Source organism: Notolepis coatsorum, assembly GCF_963971535.1.
Source record: "Notolepis coatsorum genome assembly, chromosome: 4".
Classification (NCBI taxonomy): Eukaryota; Metazoa; Chordata; class Actinopteri; order Aulopiformes; family Paralepididae; genus Notolepis; species Notolepis coatsorum.
In genome coordinates, this window is record NC_140168.1 from 39,138,594 (window position 1) to 39,155,846 (window position 17,253).

A 17,253-nucleotide genomic window follows, 5' to 3' on the forward strand; every position below is an offset into this window, starting at 1 on the left:
AAGGTGTGCATTTCCTTTATCATTTGATTAGTCGTTGCCACAGTAGTTAAAATCTCACGGAGAATAGCTGTAAAAAAACAAACACACTTAACAAGTTAATATCTGAGATTTGGAAACACAGTAACATCACTACAATAAACTCAAACCGGTCTACATATAAATCAGAACATCTGACAGGTTTGTCCAGATTATCTTAATTTGGAGGCCTAACCAAAAGTAAGCATATCTAAAATGTCACAAAAATCCATTACACAGGGAAATTGGGTGCAGAACTGTGGTAAACTAACGGTTCTGAACTGAGACACAAATATCCATTGTCTTGAGTCATGGTTCCCTATTTCGTGTCAAGGTCTCACCCCCCCAGATGCAACACTTTGAATGAGATTTACTGTGTAGCAGAGGTGTGGACTCAAGTCACATGACTTGGACTCAAGTCAGACTCGAGTCACGCATTTGATGACTTTGGACTTGACTTGACCAAATCAAAAAATACTTTGACTTTAACACCAATGACTTGTGACTTCACTTGGACTTGAGCCTTTTGACTTGAGAAGACTTGAGCTTCCCCCATGCCCAAAGATAAAAAAATTATGTTATATTAAATACCGAATGGTTCGTTGCGTTATTTTTATGTAGATTGGTAGCGAGCTGCAGCGCAGTCCTCTTCTCCGGTGCCCCACAGTGGATTTTTCAATACAGATGCAACACTTTGAATGAGATTTACTGTGTAGTAGTAATTGCTGTAGAACACTTACGATCCCACTCGTTGGTTAGCCTGGGCCGGGTACGGGGTGCCACGCTAGGTGTGGTGGGAGCTGTAGGACGGATTGGCGATGGAGAAAAGTAGGAGGGGACAGTTACAGTTAGTTAGATTGACAGTACACTGGTGTCATCACCTGTGAAGACAAAAGATAATTATGAACTCCCCAATACCAGTGGACCATAACCAAACAGTGATTTGAGCCATGTGGTAGTAAGACATGATCCTAAATGTTGACACCCACACAGCAGCGCAGAATGACCTGTTCACTAAACAGGTCATAAAGTCATAAAGTGTAATCTTGTAAACTAAAATTACAAGTTTGTGCTGGTTCGCTGAATACATGTAGGGGAGAAGAGAGAGCTCTCCTAATGCAGAGGTACAGACCAGAGTTAGTATAGCACAGATATAGGAGTCCAGGGAGAGCTACAGTAGCATCGGTGGGTGTTCTCTGTGCAAAAGAGATCACTTGAGGAAGTTGACGGATGTAGTAACGTTAGTTACTAAGAACCACCAGGGTAAAAAATCGCGCTGAGCCATGGATGCACACTGAAATACTGACCGCTATGAAAGCCAGAGACAAAAAATGCTCTGAGTTTCGTAAAAGTCAGTCAAAGCTTACCAAAAGCACGAGCAGTGAACTCCAAGACCACGTGACTGAACTCAAACTAGAAAGAAACAGACTAAGAAATGACGTAAACTCCATGATCAAAACTGCTAAAAAAAATTTCATCAATGACAAAACCGAGGAAAACAAAAATAAACCACGTGAACTTTGGAAATTACTCAACAATCAACTAGGCTGCAGTAAAAAACTCAAAACCAGGTTCTCAAACATAAACATAAAGACGGACAACACGCTCATCACAGACAAGCTGGATGTAGCCAATTACTTAAACACTTTCTTCACAAACATAGCCACAACACTGGTAAACAAACTACCCTCCCACTCAGGGCAGTATGGGGTAGAACACATAGTAGCATACTACAAGAACCTAGGCGTCCACAAAGACGACTTCAAACTGGAAATAGTAACTACAGATGAGGTACTCAAAAAACTGAGCGCCCTCCAACCAAACAAGGCCACTGGCCATGACAACATCCCCTCCAAATTCCTCAGAGACTCAGCAGCAGCCATCACCCCAGTCATCACACACATAATAAACCTCTCCATAAAACAGGGACACGTCCCCAAGGACTTCAAAATTGCGAGAGTAACACCCCTGCACAAAAAGGGCAGCAAATTAGACCCGGGTAACTACCGCCCTGTTTCTATCCTTACATCCATCTCGAAAGTCATGGAAAAAATAGTATACGAACAGATCGAAAAGTACCTCGCGGAAAAAAATCTAATCTACGAATTCCAATCTGGCTTCAGAACATCCCACTCCACTGACACATGCCTTCTCTACTTGAACGACCACATCAAACAAGAGGTGGACGCGGGCAAATACTGCGGCATGGTCATGCTGGACCTACAAAAGGCCTTCGACACTGTCAATCACACCATTCTGATTGACAAGCTAAAAGCAATTGGTTTTGATAGTTTATCAGTGAGCTGGATACAATCCTACCTGGAGGGGAGGGAACAGATGGTGGAAGTAAACGGTACACTATCCCCCCCCCTCACAGTGAGCTGTGGTGTTCCACAAGGAAGCATACTAGGACCGCTACTATTCCTAATTTATGCAAATGACATGTCGTCAGCTTGTGACTGCAACTTGTTCCTGTTTGCGGACGACTCAGCCCTGCTGGTCTCTGACAAGAACAAGTTACAGGTTGAAAAAGCCCTCAGCTCGGAACTAGGCAAAATCTGCATATGGCTCGCCGACAACAAACTATCATTACACATGGGCAAAACAGAGTCCATTCTCTTCGGTTCAAATAACAAACTCAGCAAGACCGACGGCTTCTCGGTTACAGTGGGTGACAATATTATCACAAGGAAAGATGAAATTACCTACCTGGGTTCCATCCTAGAGGCTAATCTTTCCTGTGACAAAATGGCATCCAATGTAATAAAAAAAGTCAACCAACGAACGCGATTCTTGTACCGGATCTCCTCTCTGGTAAACAAGAATACCCTGAAGACTCTAGCAGGAGCACTCATTCAAGGGTACTACGACTATGCTTGCACCTCATGGTACCAAAGCACCTCAAAGGCACTAAAAAACAAATTACAAACATCTCAAAACAAGCTAGTCAGACTACTACTTGACCTGACTCCTAGAACCCACCTCACCCCTGCCCACTTTGACAACCTAGGATGGCTTAGAGTAGACGACAGAGTACAGCAACTTGCAATGGGCCTGGTCTACAAGATACACTACGCGACCAAGGTACCCATGTACATGTCAAAATACTTCCCAAAGGTCAGTGAATACCACGATCACAACACCAGAGGGAGCTCCACAAATCATGTAAAACCCAGATTCGGATCAAACAAGGGACTAAACACGTTTCGCAATTATGCCACATCAATGTGGAACGCCCTGCCTAAAGCTGTAAAGGAATGTGAATCACTACCCACCTTCAAAAACACTCTCAAAAAACACCTACGTGAGACTGCAATTCGAAACTGGCCCCTACAAATGTCCTAACCTAGTTGTACAGTAAATGACCAAGTAAGGCTTTGTCAATATTCAAATGTACAGTGTAAAATGTGTCTGTGTCCCCTTCCCAACCCCCCCCCCCCCCCCCCCCCACCTCCAATGTACAGCCCTCACCCAACCCACCCAACCGCACCCCACCTAACCAACCTCCTCCAATGTACAGTTTCTATGCCAAATGTATATACACTCCTTTTCTGGACACTTTTGTATCACAAACAGTACTGTATTTGCAAATCTGATATGTCATAAATGTATAGATGTAGCAGTACTGTCTATCTGTATGTCATGTATGTCATATATGTTATGATGAATTGAAAATGGGGGACCCTGATGTAAACAAGTCGAAAGTCTTTCTCTGGTCTGCATCCCCTTAACAATTGTATGTATTGAGCTGTACTGTACTGTACCCATTCTGCAATCTGTTAATAAACTTTTCAATCAATTCAATCAATCAATCAGTCAGGGACAGGGTCAGAATTACAAGGTTTTCGTTTTTTTTATTTATTTGGAATTCTAGAACTCTATAGCTTTCAGCAGAATGTTTAGTTCTCAAAACACACTGTACATCACAATGCATCCATTACTTTATCCACACCCCTAGTGTTAATGTACACAGTGGGTGCAGTGTGACTAACCTGTGCTCAGGTCCACTCCGACCAGCTGGCCAGACACATTGTACTCTGTCTGGAGCTTCACCAGAGTCTCCATAGAGTCATAGCCAGAGTTCTGGGCCAACACCTGGGGTGGTGAGAAAAGGAACGAGGGAAGAGTCATCATGGAATGAATGGAGGCTTTAATGAGGAACAAGAGGAACGAGACAAGTCCCCCCCCCTCCCGAATGATGAATTGGTAGTGTGTGACAAAATATACTGTAGCATCCATCAACACTTCTTGATTTGTAAGAAGTATTTGCAGAAGAGCTAAAAGTATTAAGGACATTCAACATTCAGTATATGAAGGCATTTACAGGATGACTCTTTCCAGCTGTTGAAATGAAAGTCCCAGATTAAAAAGTATATATATACACAGTCACACACGCACAATAAAACATTTTATACATCACTTACAAGCATGACCACTTATTACCGGTAGATCTTGACTGTCTTGTGAGAGAGAGAGAGAGAGAGAGAGAGAGAGAGAGAGAGAAGGCATTACAGGATGACTCTTTGAAATGATGTCCCAGATTAAAAAGTATATATTATATATACACAGTCACACACACAATAAAAAAAATTTATACATCACTTACGACCACTTGAAGTAGTTGTTCTTGAGCTGTCTTCTGCGTTCATCTCATTGATGAGATCCAGCACTGTAACAGTATTTGCAACAATGAAATTATATATTTTATTACAACTCTATCAGCTGAGTAACAATATTCATCAAAGTGTTGCGTGTTACAGTGTAGGTTAGTTTATTAGTCCATGACAGTAAGGTTAGCATAATTTTCACACTATAAGCTCCACCTGAATGATAGCCAGTTAGCAGCTCCGGGTACAGTAGGTACCCCAACGTTAGCTCTCATAACGTTAGCCAGTTAGCAGCTCCGGGTACAGTATAGGTACCAACGTTAGCTCTCATAGTCATAATGTTAGCCAGTTAGCAGCTCCGGGTACAGTAGGTACCAACGTTAGCTCTCATAGTCATAACGTTAGCCAGTTAGCAGCTCCGGGTACAGTAGGTACCAACGTTAGCTCTCATAGTCATAACGTTAGCCAGTTAGCAGCTCCGGGTACAGTAGGTACCAACGTTAGCTCTCATAGTCATAACGTTAGCCAGTTAGCAGCTCCGGGTACAGTAGGTACCAACGTTAGCTCTCATAGTCATAACGTTAGCCAGTTAGCAGCTCCGGTAGTTTACAGATCCCGCCAGTTTCATAATATCGAGCTAATAACGTTACAGTAGTCACTGAAAACACAGACTAAACAGCACTCATTTGTATCAGCGGCACACTTACTTATTACTTATAAATAATAAAATATATGTGTTGCACAATTACCTGAGGAGAAGATGCAACAGTTGCTCACGACGTGGTGCAGGCTCTGTCTGTAATGCGCTTCAATTCAAATTTCATCAGTGTTGCCCGATTTGAGAGTCTGCCTTCATCTGACAAACCTTTGATAATAATGGGCGGTTCGGATATTGTTAATCCGATCTGGCAACCATGCTCTTCCTTGTTTCTCCGCACAGACTGACCACGGTTTTGATTGATTGATTGAAAACTTTGTTAACAGATTGCAGAATGGGTACAATACAGTACAGCTCAATACATACAATTGTTAAGGGCATGCAGACCAGAGAAAGACTTTCGTCATGTTTACATCAGGGTCCCCCATTTTCAATTCATCATAACATGACATGTGACATACAGATAGACACTTCTATACATTTATGACCAGATTTGCAAATACAGTAGGGCCTACTGTTTGTGATACAAAAATAGTCTAGAAAAGAGAGTATATATTTGACGTAGAACCGTACATTATAGGTGGGGTGGGGGGGGGGGTAGGTTGGGTAGGAGGGGTGGGTGGGGGACACTGTACAACTGCACAAGCACAACTGTACATTGGAATATTGACAGAACCATGTTTGGTACTTTACTGTACATTGGAGGGGGTTGGGTTAGGACATTTACAGGGGCCAGTTTCGAATTGCAGTCTCCCGTAGGTGTTCTTTGAGAGTGGTTTTGAAAGTGGGTAGTGATTCACATTCCTTTACATCTTTGGGTAGGGCGTTCCACATTGATGTGGCATAATCTCGAAACGTGTTTAGTCCCTGTTTGAGCTGAATCTGGGTTTAACATGATTTGTGGAGCTCCCATGGTGTTGTCGTCGTGGTATTCACTGACCTTTGGGAAGTATTTTGACATGTACACATATACCTTGGTCGTGTATGTGTAGACAGGCCCATTGCAAGTTGCTGTACTCTGTCGTCTACTCTAAGCCATCCTAGGTTGTCACGTGGGCAGGGGCGAGGTGGGTTCTAGAAGTAAGGTCAAGCAGTAGTCTGACCAGTTTGTTTTGAGATGTTTGTGTAGCAGGGTGGATTATCCCTACTTTATGAGATGTACACTGTCACCAGCGGTAGGGGGGAACGCAGCAGATCTGAGTCCAACTGAATCCCCGACTTAGTGCAGGAGTGGAGCTTTAGCAGAGGGAGTGGATTGGGCCTAGGATTTACTAACCTAGGTGTAGTGTGCTGGTCCAGCTTTAACAAATTATCTCTGTATCTTTTCAATGTAAATAATAAATCAGTAACCTCACAAATATACTAATCTAATTATCTTTAAAGTGCACTATGCAGTGAGCTGCTGGTTAAAGGCATTACACTATTGTTATGTTAGCTACTGAGCTGCAGTTAAAGGCCTTAACCACAGTATTGTTATGTTAGCTACTGAGCTGCTGGTTAAAGGCCTTAACTACAGTTGTTATGTTAGCTACTGAGCTGCTGCAGGCCTTAACCACAGTATTGTTATGTTAGCTATGAGCTGCTAACTATAGTTAAAGGCCTTAACCACAGTATTACATATACTCTTGTTAGCTTTATGAGGCTACATCAACACGCTCCTATGAGTGCAGCTATGTTAGCTTTATGAGGCTACATCAACACGCTCCTATGAGTGCAGCTATAATGTTAGCTTTATGAGGCTACATCAACAGGCTCCTATGAGTGCAGCTAATGTTAGCTTTATGAGGCTCTGCCCCCCCCCCTCCACTCCTCTAACACCCACCTCCACTCCTCTAACATTTTATTATTATTATTTTATTTGTTGCCATTAAAATAATAGGCAAGCATAGGGCTAAAACATTTTCATAAACAATAATATAATTTTTTGTTATTTGGTTATAATAAGGGCTTTTCTATGCATTTGTCTGATTGATTGATTGATTGATTGATTGATTGAAAGCTTTATTGACAGACTGCAGAGTGGGTACAGTACAGCTGTATTCACTCATTTGACGGAAGTGTTGCGGTGGTCTCAACGGAACAATTTTGATTGACAGTCGATTCTGCCAATCACACCGCTGTTGTGTGTGGGGGCGGCGGCGCTTGACTGAAACTTCGGCTCTGCCCCGGCAACCATTGCCGGGCCAGAGCCGGTTTATCTTTGGTGAGGCCGAGTCGGCTCTGGCACGGCAACCATTGCCGGGCCAGAGCCGGTTTATCTTTGGCGAGGCCGAGTCGGCTCTGGCACGGCAACCATTACCGGGCCAGAGGCCGGCTCATCGTTGGCGTGCCGTGCCGGACATGTGCCGAGTGTGCCGACCGGTAGCCGGAATCGTGCCGAGTATGCTGGCCACCTGGGAAGCTCGCGCTCCGTGGCCGAAAAAGGCTGGTATTCATTAATGATCCTTCCGCAGGTTCACCTACGGAAACCTTGTTACGACTTTTACTTCCTCGGCAGGGAGCTGACGTATTAGCTACGGTAAGTCTGTTGTGCTTCTCGCAAGCAGATCAATGGCGGCATTGCCGGAAGTAAAAAACTAATAAACGCTTGCCGATTGGTGGTAACAGCAGAGGCGGGTGCAAGCGGTGTGACGTAATTGGCAGAATCGCCTGTCAATCAAAATTGTTCTATTGCATTGGTTGAGAGCTCTGGTTGAGAGAATAGTATCCAGCTACAGCCCGGCAGACCATACTGGTTGAGCCGAGCGCCGCGGGGGACGCGCCGCTTCACATCGCCTCAACCCTGTGCGCCTCCTTTATTTTTTTTTCACCGAACGTTCGAACCCATTAATTAAAGTCTGAATGTCAGTGTAACGAACGAACGTTCGAATGTTCGAACGTTCGGGCTCAGCCTTAGTGTGTGTGTGTGTGTGTGTGTGTGTGTGTGTGTGTGTGTGTGTGTGTGTGTGTGTGTGTGTGTGTGTGCAGGGGCGGACCTTCCTACAGGCGATATAGGCGGTCGCCTAGAGCGCCACCCAGAGGGGGATGCCAATTTTTTTTTTTTTTTTTTTTTTTGTGCAGTTTTGGCGCCCCCCTCTATATCTGCAACCATTATTTTTACATTAAAAAAATTCTAACATAAGGGAAAATGAGCCAAAAATCTAAAACGGTCGGTCGGTCTGAGCCTCAGCTTTAGGTGTTCACAGTCAGAACATGCTAGAGCGCTGTGCATTGATGGGTATCGGTCAAGTGTTTATAGAATTGAACGTTGAGGAAAGAAAGACTAACGTTAGGGGGGGGGGGGGGGGGGGGGCGGCGCAGTGGTGAATCTCGCCTAGGGCGCCAAATGGGCTAGGTCCGCCCCCGTGTGTGTGTGTGTGTGTGTGTGTGTGTGTGTGTGTGTGTGTGTGTGTGTGTGTGTGTGTGTGTGTGTGTGTGTGTGTGTGTGTGTGTGTGTGTGTGTGTGTGTATTTGTGTGTGGGACGATACGAGTAACTCACAATACTGATATTCGGCCCTTGATAATGATAATATCATGATACACGATATCTGTGACAAACAATCTACGATACGTCACGATATCTGTGTAACTGAAGAAGAAAAAATACCCATAAAAAGGCTAAAAGCAGGAATGATGGTAATGATGTATGCATTTACTGTAATCATAGAATTGACACAAATCAGATTATTTAGTGTGCACCACAAACTGACCAATTTTACATTAAACAAAATTGCATAGTCTCTCTTTCATAAACACTAACAATTTGATTATTATTATTAACTATTAAGTATGTCCCCAACGGAAAACTCTGTTAACATCTGCAATAAAATATATATCATCTGTTTTATCTAAGATAAAATGTTTGGTCTATTCACCTCATTCTAATATTTTGTATTGCAGTAAAATGGGATTGTCAAGTAAAAACAATATTAGTAATAGTTAATATTATAATATTAACAACAGTCTTTAATAAATATTGAGACTGGTGTCACTGTATCAATGTAATATTGGCATGCAAAGTATCACGATATATTGCTGTATAAATAGTTTTCCCCACCCCTAGTGTGTGTATTGTGTGGAACTACAAAGGAACTAGACATTGTGTGCATCTGTGGTGTGTGTGTGTGTGTGTGTGTGTGTGTGTGTGCGTGCGTGCGTGCGTGCGTGCGTGCGTGCGTGCGTGCGTGCGTGCGTGCGTGCGTGTGTGTGTGTAGTGGAACCGGATTCCAGTGCAGACATGCGTTTGTGTTTTGAGTGGAACTTCAAAGGAACTGCAGTACACTTGAGACTTCCCCGTAGGAGGTGAATTCTAGCAGGAGAGGATAAAACGCGAGGTGAGAGACCAGAGATCTGTGATTGGTTGAGGATGGATGCAGTGAGGGGATTAGGTGAGGCACAGGGGACCACGGAACTGCAGATAGCATTAGGCTGCCGGGGTGAAATCACTTTGGGAAGGGTTGAGGCCCCTCTCGTGGGAAGGGTTGAGGCCCCTCTCATGGGAAGGGTTGAGGCCCCTCTCGTGGGAAGGGTTGAGGCTCCTCTCGGTGGGAAGGGTTGAGGCTTGAGTGGAACAAGAGTGGTCTGGTGAGGTCCTTCAGATACAGTATCAGGAATAAGGGTTAATCAGATTATAATGCTCTCAAAGGGATATTGTTTCATTTAAAATGTGTATCATTGTCCAATTAATGGTTGAATAAAATCAAGAGTATTCTGATGAAGGTTGTTGTTTTGAAATGTGTCTGAAGCAGACAGTATGCAGGAGCAGTTTGCTGTTTAACCCCTTAAGCATACCCGACATTTAGCATAAAATGCCTGACGATTGTATAACCAAAGTAATTTGCGATTTATTATACTTTATACTTATAGCACATGCATGAGTCTGGTCTCTTTTGAAAGGTAGCTGATGTTTCTTACACAATAAGGAAAGAAATTCCAGGCATGCACTCCAGGTTTTTCAAATGTATTGGCAGCCTGAAATCATGAAGTTTCGGTGTGAACACACCTTCTTCAGAAAAATGGCTTGCATGAAGCATGAAGGGTCAGTGACCAAATGTATACAAATCAAACAGGAAGTGACAACATAGGAAGTGACACCACATTCCAACAAGAAATCTGCACAAAATACAACTTACAAGCACAACCTCTTCAGAAGCATGGAAATCAGAAAGATATATATATATATATATATATAAAGACTAGGACTACATCTGAAACTACTGAAATATAAACACTTTTGACCCATAGCAGCAGTCTTGAAATTATAAATATAAAGAATGATAAATAAAAATAATAATAATTAATAAATAAATAATCAAATGAAACAGGTCAAAACATGTTCCTCATCTAAACAATCCAGAAAATGTATATAAAAGCTTTCCCTTTGTAGCAAGAGCCTGTCTCTGTTGCCCCCTCTTGGCGGTCTCAAGACTTGCTCTAAACCCATGTATTTTAAGCCAGAAATATCATGTCATAACTTATTAAAGTGCCTTGCAACTGAAGACTTCTCGTAATTTCTTCTTATAGAACATTTGTGCTCAGAAATACGATTTTTAAAACGTCTTCTTGTTTTTCCAACATAGTAAAGGTTTCAAGGACATTTGAGCAAGTAAACCACACAATCTGAATTACAGGTGATCCGGCCTCTAACAGTGATACTCATACCTATACTTGTTGTAAATAAAATGTATCTTTAATCATGCTATGACATTGGGTACAAGACAAACATGGAAAATTGCCATTTGGAATATTAGCCATAAAATGGATAAATAGTTTTGGAAAATCTGTTTTAACTAACAGGCCCTTTAAGTTAGGTTGCCATTTGTAGAAGTATTTGGGTGGCTCCTGGACCACACTTGTGATCTTAGGATCTGACTTTAAAATGTACCAGTATTTCTTAACAATATCACACATATCTCTAGAAATAGGGCTGAAGGTGGACACCAATGTCACTGAGTTGCTTTTTACTTTGTCTTAAGGGTCTCTTTCGGGATCTCTTTCAGAGCAGACGCTCCTTGGCTACAACGGTGGTCAATCATTTTCGCCATCAGCGATGAGTGGTCAGTTCAGGACCGTTCCCAACCAGATGTGGTCACGTCTTGTCAAATGAGACTCTGCGGATATTTCGCCTTGTAACTTGAGACTGAAAGCACGCAATAGGTCGCCAGTGGTGTCGATCGAACGGCGGAAAGTTTAACTTTCCAACAATGTATTGAATGATCGGGAGAAACGCAGCCCGGAGCCGGCAGACGAGCGCAAAGTGCGTGCAAGTGCAAAATGTCCCACCGGTGGGATGCCGAACGTTAAGTTGTTGACCCTCAGTCTTCTCCTATGCACCCGTCACCTTCATCTTCACCTGTGCCCTCTCTTAGCTTGACTGAGGAAAGCAATGGTTGTGATTGGAGGGTCAAGAAAAGGACTGAACTAAAGACTAGCTTGACTGAAAAAGGCATGGTTGTGATTTGAGGGTTAAAAAAAGAGGGTGGGGCTTGGTATTAGTCAACTGGCTCTGCATTAGCCTGCAGCAAGCAGTGACAACTATTTCCAAATAGTATAAACCTTTAAATGTAAGTGTGTCTTACTTTCACATTGCCATAGCCTACTTGGTAACTGTTTTATAAAAGCAATAGCTCACTTCATGGCATATAGTTATTATATTGTCGTATAATTATCTGATTAATTATACTTGGGAGTGCAAAACAAGGATGAAATTCCCTTGTTGAAATAAGATGAAAATCTTTGGATTGACTTCCCAAGAGTAAGTGGTTAGAGGGCTGACACTATGTGGTTGTTGGTAGGCAATTAAATCAGCTAATTTACATGCAAGGCAGCTTATATGAAGACAATGGAATGGTAATAATAAAAGCTTGGTAACGTAGCTAAATTCAGAACAGTAGGCTATTTGAATTTCTTGATTAAAGTTCACACGTACCGGAGCTTCAAAGACTTTGGAACAAAGAGGCCAGTTTGGTCAGGTAAATGAGTAGTTTCAGGCCAGGATGTGAAATTAAGGTATACTGTGGCTGCAAGAACCAGATGGTCCCAGCTGTGTGAAGACAGACCAAATTATATATAATTTAAGGTTTGAGTAAAGAAAGTCTTCAACAAATGACGTAAAAAACATTACAGCTTCAAATGAATATGTGTTAAAAGTAAATCTGGTGTAGAAACTGTTTATACTAAGGAAGACCAAGTGTTATTATTAGAATGCATATTCTGTGAAGGAAAACATTTTTTAAATGTATTTTTACAGAGATTTAATAGATAACTATGACACCATTGTTTGAAAGTAAAACTGCTTGTTTAAAGAACTACAGTGAACTCACAATCCAAATCAAAACTACTTTAATAATATGGGGTAATAATATGAGAAAAATATTCTAAATGATATGATGATGTTATGTAAAACAAGACCAAGAATAATATTGGTATATTGTAGTAAACTAAAGATTAATTCAAGTGGATTTGACCTATATTACAAGATATGGTTAATGTAGCCATTTGCTGATGGAGGAGGTTCACAGTTCATTGTTGTTTGAAATGTACCAAAGGTTCGATGCTGATTGGGCCGGCAAAAATGAGGTCACTTTGAAAATGATGTCATCGAGCTGGCTCATGATTCATTATAAATATGGTGGTTTTGAACGAAGACGGGAGATGAAAGAGAAAGAGGAAGAAGACGGAGAACAGGACTGCCTCATCGATGAAGAACAAGTTATATTTATGTTGCCAAAGAAGTGGACACAGAGGACTCTTGTTGATAAGACCAGCGGCCATTTTGTTAGACTAGTTTGGATGCAGATTCAGACCTTGAACTATTGTAAACAACCAGTGTTTTTGAGATACAACAAGTGTTTTTAAGAAGCAACCATTGTTTGCTTTTGTTAATAAAACTTTCAAGAAGCATCGGAAGCGCCTGTCTGGACATCCCATTCTTAACAAGAGTATTACTTCTCGTTTTAGGACGACAACGCACGTACCAAGTATCTTTAACAGATACTACAATATCACAGCTAAGGGGCGTAGTTCGTAGTTATCTGACAGCACCTTAGCTGTGATATAATAGCCATATGCCATGGCACCACTGTAACAAACCCTCATTCAAACCCGGGCCTCCCGCATGGGAAACCAAACATCTACTGATCAGCCAGAGGAGGATCCCCTGGAAGACATAAGGCTCACTCGTCTTCCGGCTATGGGCTACGTTGCTACACAGAGATTTATGTTTAACCGCACTTATTTCTGGTAGCTTTTAGGGGAAAGAAAAACAATTTTATACCATTTGATCAGCTTTAAAATCGAATTATAACACTGGCCATGAACAAATTAGTTCCCTTTGGCCATATACAGTATTTGTGTGAACCAATAAAAGTGATTAATTTCACTTACAGTTCGGAAGCCTAATGAAAGTTTTGTCAGATTGTACAGTATGGCGATCAGTGTGGGCTGTGCATGATTAAATCTATCAGGCTGCGGTCTCATATTCAAAGGCTACAGTGTAGAGCTGGTAGCGGTTACGTTTCATACAGCTATAGGGGAAGATCTGAATGTGCACTCATAGAAGCACTTCACTAATATATTGATGAGTGCTGGAAAAATATGCAGATAAGGTAACAGCTGTATAATCAATGCATTCATTTTATGGGGAAAATAACAGTTTCGGTGCAGGCGTCGTCATCATTACCTTGTTCCGCCCCTTGCCTGTTCCACCCCACGGCCACGGTACCGACCCCTTTTTGACATTATTATCATATATTAGTATTTTTATGAGTGATGCAATAAATTAACGTTTTTAAAATCAAACGTTTTCAAGTATTATTATCACTACTATGTCACAAATACATGTAGAATGTAAAACGTTAGGTTGGCAATAGTTTAGCAATAGGTTAAAAGTGAGTTTATATCATTTTAAGTTTTTATTTTTCACTCGCGTTTTTGACGCTGAAGCGTAAATGGAAATGTTGAACCATGGGAATTGTAGTTTTTTTGTGGCCATTTTGAAGAGCGCCTCGCCAGCTATCTGCCAGCGTCGGAATTTCTCAAAACTACACTTCCCGTGGTCCGCTATGGTCGTTCAAAGTTCGGCGTTCTGAATGAATCCTACGGGAGGCTGCAATTCGAAACTGGCCACCGTAAATGCCCAAAACCCCCACCACCTCCTAATAGACAGTCTCCTCCCCACCGCATGTATTATATTCCCTCCCCGCCGTATGTATATTCCCCTCCCACCCACCCACCCCCTCCTAATGTACAGTCCCCTCCCCATCATATGTATATACTCTGTCAGGATCTAGGGGTAACAGTACTGTATATTTGAATACCGCCTATGTCACAAATGTATCAGTACTAAATACCTATATGTCCCTATGCCATAAATGTCATGTATGTTATGTATGTCATAAATGTCTATATGAATTGAAAATGGGGGACCCTGATGGAAACAAGACAAACGTCTTTCTCAGGTCTGCATCCCCTTAACAATTGTATGTATTGAGCCGTACTGTATTGTACCCATTCTGCAATCTGTTAAATAAAGTTTTCATTCATTCATTCATTCAATCATATCAATAATTGTTATGATTCGCGATAATAAGCTACAAAAGGTAACGTTTTTGACAAATATTGAAACGCAGTCAGTTTCTCCACACTATTGTAATCATGTAGGAATAATTAGATCTGAAATTAGTTACAAAATGATTACACTGTGGGAGAAATAAAAAAGTACAGTCGATTACATTAAATATCTGTATATGTTATTATGCATGCCTGGTGATACTATATCCAAATTGAACTCGGCCATTTGAAAGATACTATATGTATATATATATAAATGTGCGAATTGGCTATAATAAGGTAATGTATAAGCATATATTCTATATTCTATAATAATATTTCAAATTGCATTGGTCCGGATGGGAGAATTCAGTACTGTATATACAAAACCTTCAATTTTATCATCTTCCCTTTTATTAATTTCCTTAGATCTTTTGTACACATGATCTCAAGAGGGTACTGAATTAGCTCAGTGGCAGTTTTTTAAGTTTGGTCATTATTATCATGGTTTTATTCACTGTCAAAGATGAAAAGAAAAATCATAATTCATATTTTCCTTTGTTTCATCAGAATTTAAGCAAGCCTAGTAATAGACACAATATTTCTGACACTGAGAATACATTCATTGAGGTCCATAGATGTTCCTAGATACCAAGAATATGCAAATAGCCCTTGTAGAAGTGGAGCAATATTCCATTTACCATAGGTATACATTTTATGCAGATTTCACCTGGGGTGGAACAGGTTACAGGTATGCATGTGAAGCAACGGTTTTCCAGCCACTGCGACAGCTTTCAAGTATTCACAGTATTCTGGATACGTGCGATGCGTTTTCTACAAATATGGCACAATGCCATCAACACGGTTCCCGGTTCGATTCCAGCTCCTCCTGGCAGAGTGTCGAAGTGTCCTTGATCAAGACAAATGAGCAGGTGGGCACCGTGCATGGTTGCCTCCACCGTCTGTCTGTGAATGTGTGAGTGAATGGGTGAATGTAAGGTAAGTTATAAAGTGCTTTGGATGAAAAGATCTGTAAATGCAGTCCTGTCCATTGTCACGATCATCACGTGTTACTGTATTTTACAACAATCTCCTGTTGTTTACCTACCAAGATGTCTGCGATGATGGTGTGATAAAATTGGATATTATTTCCTTAATTTGACTGAAAGGATTCAACCATGAGAAAATTGTTAATTTCATATATCTAATATGCCAGAGAACCAAGAGAAGCAATCATGTTCTCTCTCTCTCTCTCTCTCTCTCTCTCTCTCTCTCTCTCTCTCTCTCTCTCTCTCTCTCTCTCTCTCTCTCTCTCTCTCTCTCTCTCTCTCTCTCTCTCTCTCTCTCTCTCTCTCTCTCTCTCTCTCTCTCTCTCTCTCTCTCTCTCTCTCTCTCTCTCTCTCTCTCTCTCTCTCTCTCTCTCCCTCTCCCTCTTCCACTGTGGTTTTGTATGGTAAGAGAGTTGGCCTTTGATATTTTCTGCAGCTCTGAACCTCCTGAATCAAACTAGTTTCTGTGGCAGACTTGAATTAGAATTAGAATGTATTCACACACACACACACACACACACACACGCACGCACGCACGCACGCACGCACGCACGCACGCACGCACGCACGCACGCACGCACGCACGCACACACACACACACACACACACACACACACACACACACACACACACACACACACACACACACACACACACACACACACACACACACACACACACACACACACACACACACACACACACACACAATACGATACACGTCATCATCGTAGGAACATCATCATCAAAATTGTGTGCGTGTGCCAGCTCTCCCAAGAAGCAATTTGAAGCTTTTGGAGGGAGCCTGATCACAAATAACAAATAATGGCCTCCAAATATGGACAACGTATAACATGCATAAGCTATACATACTGACTGTACATACTTACTTACTTACTTACATACATACTACATACTAGCAGGGCCGGATTAACAACCGGGCCGTCCGGGCCGCGGCCCGTGGGCCTCGAGTGATGAGGGGCCTAAAAAAAATAAAAAAAAAATAATAATAATAAATTTCTTTTTTATTTAAAACATTTTTTTGGAGGCCCCTCGTCACTAGAGGCCCCAACATTTTTTGTATTTTTTTTTAACTTACATTTTTTATTTTTTTGGAGGCCCCTCGTCACAAGAGGTCCCAAATTATTATTATTATTTTTTTAACTTTAATTTAAAAAAGAATTTGGAGGCCCCTCGTCACTCGAGGCCTTTTGGAGGCCCCTCGTCACTAGAGGCCTTTTGGAGGCCTTTTGGAGGCCCCTCGTCACTAGAGGCCCCAAATTATTATTATTATTTTTTTTTACCTTTTTTTTTTTCTTTGGAGGCCCCTTGTCACTAGAGGCCCCAAATATTTGTTTATTTTTTTTTTACTTTTATTTAAAAGAAAATTTGAGG